This window comes from Limulus polyphemus, unplaced genomic scaffold (assembly GCF_000517525.1).
Source record: "Limulus polyphemus unplaced genomic scaffold, Limulus_polyphemus-2.1.2 Scaffold11537, whole genome shotgun sequence".
Taxonomy (NCBI): domain Eukaryota; kingdom Metazoa; phylum Arthropoda; class Merostomata; order Xiphosura; family Limulidae; genus Limulus; species Limulus polyphemus.
In genome coordinates this window covers 122-5,363 of record NW_013677147.1, presented here as the reverse complement: position 1 = coordinate 5,363, position 5,242 = coordinate 122, and the positions used below count along the sequence as shown (strand labels likewise).

At 30.2% G+C, this 5,242-nt stretch overlaps 1 long non-coding RNA gene across 1 annotated transcript; it reads left to right on the top strand.

Moving 5' to 3' along the window:
* Positions 1 to 693: 693 nt before the first annotated feature.
* On the top strand, positions 694 to 4,389 carry LOC111083842. Its single transcript, XR_002609281.1, has 3 exons — positions 694 to 840; positions 2,355 to 2,379; positions 4,259 to 4,389. It is a non-coding gene; the product is annotated as an uncharacterized LOC111083842 (long non-coding RNA).
* Positions 4,390 to 5,242: the final 853 nt, after the last annotated feature.

Sequence of the window (5,242 nt, the reverse complement as noted above, 5' to 3'; positions counted from 1 at the left end):
GAAGTCAACTTAATGTTTTCTAGACCACGTGTTATGCAAAGAATATATAGATTCAGTTTGTTTGTTTGTTTGTAATTAAGCACAAAGCTACACAATGGGCTATCTGTGCTCTGCCCACCACTAGTATCGAAACCCGAATTCTGGCGTTGTAAGTCCGCAGACATGCCGCTGTGCCATTGGGGGGGGGGGGCATATAGATTCAGAATACACGAAGAATTTTGTGCGTGCATGCTACGTTTACCTAATCTCCATTCAAACATCTAGCTTATCTTTAACATATTTAAGAAAGTATTTTTCAGTTAGAAATTAATATTACCATATCTTTCCCAGATTTGTCTTATTACTAATTTTAAAACACGGTTTTATCGGTGACGACATGTTATTACAAATAAATGTATTTACATCGGACATTTTTACATATCTTAGTATAAGTTTGTTTAGAATTTTCGCGCAAATCTACACAAAAGCTATAAAAGAATAGCCAACCATAATTTTGTGCATCCGTTGCCAACGCATAGGCTATTGTTGATCGACATAATAGTGGAATTTGACCGTCACTCTAACTTTCCCCTCAGCACAAGTAATGTAACACGATTATACATGATGCATTTTTTACATTTTTACTTCCATAAAATTGCGTTAAATAATGTGTTATAAAGAGGGCGCTACATTTCATTGCTATGGCGGGTAAAGTAGAAGATCGTGATCTTCGGCAGAGGAAACATAGTAAACGAAAACAAGAACCTAAACATGAAGTTACGAAAAAGATCCGTAGAAAAGTTGATGTAGCGAAGACTTTCTTACCTTTTGAAATGAAGACCTTACTTGTAGCAGTTTTAGGTAAGAAAAAATGATTTATTGAGTGCAAATGTAACCAACTAACACTCGCTGACTCGACCACAGTGACCCAGTCTGGTGACACTGTCACACTTACAGTGTCAGTCACCCAGTGAAATCTCACAACTGTAAGAACAAATATTTACGCTTTAAGTATAGGCGTAAACTTAGTGCTAATTAGATATATAACTATGGTAGGCATGAGCTTCCGGTTTAGTTTAACCATTTCACTAATTTTGAATTTCCGGACAAAACTTCAAAAATATACAATATCACAATCTTATCCTTTCCTAAATGTTTACATTACGATCGTATGTTCGGACCACAAGTCCACAGTACCTTACATCATTACAAACATTTTAATCTAACTTGGTGAAAGCCAACTAAACAGATTTATAGGTATTAGAAATTTTGTGTTTAATGCAATTTGTAATTTTTTTTATGTAAGTATAATATTAATTGTATGCTTAAGTTTTCAGAATATTATGTTTATTTGTGAATTTCTGGTTCTCTTTCTCAGTATCTGTGTGAACCATATTTAAAATAAAAAGTTGATAGAGGTAATAACTAAATTACATATTAAGTGATAGAAGATCATTCAATACAACATAGTTGCAGTACCCCCCCCCCCAATCTACTTAAATAACAAAAAGAAAGTCAACAGCAAAAGTATTTGAAGCCATAACTCCATTATAATTTATAGTTATACCTATTCAACAGATATTCCAAATAATCTAAATTAATAACACAGAATGTTGTCAGAAAACCATTGCATAATTTTATTACTTGGCTAAAATAATTATAAAAATACAAGTTATGAATATGGGCTTACAGATAAAATTGAGCAATCATATTTTTAGAACTAAGGGCAAATGTGCCTAAACTATTCCATTCACGATTTTATTTTTACCATAACAGCAATAAGATTTAACATAACCTTCAGTGTCTGTACTAACATTTGAAATCCTAATATTACCTTCTATAGAATTAAAGAGGAGTTAATGTAACATTACCTAATTGTGTATAAACAAAGATGTTCCTAATATTACCTTCTATAGAATTAAAGAAGAGTTAATGTAACATTACCTAATTGTGTATAAACACAAATGTTCCTAATATTACCTTCTATAGAATTAAAGAGAAGAGTTAATGTAACATTACCTAATTGTGTCTAAACAAAGATGTTCCTAATATTACCTTCTCCAGAAATGAGGATAAGATTTACCATAAAATTCTGTCTTCTGGGATCTTTGAATAAGAAAAAACAACTGTTAGAAGTTCTTCATAGATTACCTCTGTTATAAGCTATGTAACCATCATATATTTATATCTCATGCTTCTAATTGTTTAATTTGTCTCTTTAATCATTATCTGTTAAACCGAAGTTTTTAAATGTGTGCCTAAAAAAATTACAAACATTAATTTTCTTGTTTCATCAGGAAAATGTAATTTGTGAACCTATATAAAAATCATGACATGAATACTTCCACTAATTGTTTTAATGTTGTTCTTTGTAGCTCTCATCTGTGGAGGCTTAAATAGGTGAGTCACTGGTCTGTATTTTGAGATAAAGTTCAGTTAATTCTGGATTTGTAATTAAGTTTTACGTAAAATACTTAAAATTTTAATGAGAAATACTGCATGCCTTAGAAAATTGAAAGCACTAATAATGACTTTGTCAGTATCAGCAAAATTACTGGTTTTGTATAGCCTTATATATGTTTTAACATGGCAGCACTACAAGATGCCAGGTATATCAATATACTAATAGTTATATTAATTAAAGATATATATCTCACAGAAAAGAAGCTTGTTTGTTTTATTAAATTTTCTCTGACTAATAAAATGGTAAAATGTATAAAAAGTTAAAGATTTATTTGATATATGTTACTTTTCCTCTGACTTCTGAAGTGTTAGCATTTTTATGTATTATTCTTATCTTTAAAAATTGCCATCAAAATAGTGTTAACTTGAAGAGAAGTTTTACTATACATCGTAGGTTAATTAGTGGACTTAAAATGTTAGTAATTGTTGAAAAACGTATATTAATACATAAAAAATTTTTACGTGGGTTAGACTGTGATTACTTGTCTTAAGTTAGATGTGCCCTTTGAAGTTAAGAAGAAAAACATTTAGGTAAAGAAGATGAAGGTTATAGAGGGTCATTTGACCCATTCATTATGCCCCTTACCCACAAAAAATAAGCAACCAGAACATCAAATCCAAAATAAATGCAGACACTTTTATATCTGTGGGACAAAAGGGTTAAACTGGTCTTACCTAAAATGAAACACCCCACAATCTAAACCTATTACTCCTTGTTTTCAATACATGAATCAAAAAGTTTGTTTTTTTTATTATATAAAGCTACAGATTTTAGTGTTATAAGCCATCAAACTTAGTGCTGACACTCAAAAAGACCAAATTTCATCCATCTTGAATAGCTGTATCATGTCACCCGCAGTTATTCAGAAAAAAAGTAATTAAGCCTCTCGTCGTACCTCATATTGTTTAAATCAAGTAATGAGTCCCATGTTTCATTCTTTTAGATAGTAAAGAGACCAAAACTGTAAAAAAAGTGTTCCAAGTTATTCGTAACTAGAATCTTGTATAAGGCTATGGTAGCTTAATGTCGTTAACAGTGAGAGTGAAATTGATTATAGGTAATATAGTTCGAACGTTACATTTAATTAACTGTACCCAATACTACCAGGTGTATACTTTAGATCTATGTGGGTAGATTACTGTGATCAGAAATTTTGTATTTAAGAGATGGTATTGCCTCATACCCCCCAGTGGAACCTGCCCAGTACAAATAGGTCATGTGACCCACTAGCTTCGGTATAGTATGGCAAATCTGGAGTAGCTTGTGGATAATTTTCACTTTTCGTAGTCAATCTGAGACTTTCAGCTTGTTAGGGTTATCATGGAGTCAGTATGGAATGTAACTGACAACATACTGTCTGTTTTTTTCTTCAATATAAAACAGTCTGTAGATTCTAACAGCTCCTGTGTCAAGTGACACTTGTGGTTATTTTTCTACAGACAGTATGCTACACTTGACTAAAACCCTCTGTATGTTTTTATGTTGTTCTGTGTACTATATCACATTCACTTCTGCTCTCTCTCTTCTTTTTAATGTTGTCGATTTTTATTAATTATATTTTACAAGTTTATTTGATCATTATAGGCTCGTGCGTTATAATTAAAAAATGTTCAATTAACATTACTCAAAAAAGTTAAACTTTGGTATTGTCTAGAAAATTTCTTGATAAATAAAAAAAAATAGCATTTTATGTAATATAATTTTTGTGCTTTGTGTTATTTGCATGAACTTGAAGCATATGTTTTACATTAGACCAAAATAAACTTCACATAAAATGTGATTCAGAGATAAAAACTATTATTCTATTACTTATAGCTACCATCAGTACACCATGTTTGAAAATGATCGACATTTTTCTCATCTTTCCACTTTGGAGAGAGAAATGACTTTTAGGACAGAAATGGTAAATATTGTACTTATATCTAAGCTGGAAAAGAATTCCTGAAATCATAAACTTGTAGATCACACAGAATTTTAACAATTAAACATTTTTAGAAATGTTCAGTGTTGGATAAAAAAATTAAATCTGGTGTTTCGTTACTGTGATAGAAATATTTATAATTCTTAACAAGAAACAAACTTTATTATCAAAAGCAATGAAGAAAATTACTTGTTTTGAATTAACCACTAAAAAAAAAAGTTAATTCTTGTCTTACTTGTTGATTACTTAATTTAATTTTATACAAAAATTCCATCTATCATATACCCTAGCACACTGAAAATTCAATTAATGCAATAATACGATATCTTAAATGTTCTTAAAATTTAATTTGTTGTCACATTAATCCTTTTTCACCATAACTGGAAACTTGTTTATTTTATGTCTAGTAATTATGAGTTTATAATTCAGTAATTAATATAACTGTTAAGGACCATAAAGGTTTTATTTCTTAGGGTTGTTATTTTGTATATGCTTTTCATAGCGTCCGGTTTACTGTGTTTAATTTTACTGCAAATCTTCAATGGATCTACATGTTTCAGAATATTACTTCTGTAATAAAAATCTTGAAATATATTCTTCTGTACCTTCTTTTGCAAATTAAATTAATTAGAAATGTTACTTTAAATAATTAATATGCATCACCATAACTGCTTTAATCTCATTTCATAAAGTTTGTGACTCTGAAGACCAGCACAAATGAGAGACAAATTAGTTACTGCGTATCTAACTTCTAGTACTTTCTAGTAGTACTAGTACTAACTTCTAGTACTTTCTAGTAGTACTAGTACTAACTTCTACTACTTTCTAGTAGTACTAGTACTAACTTCTACTACTTTCTAGTAGTACTAGTACTAACT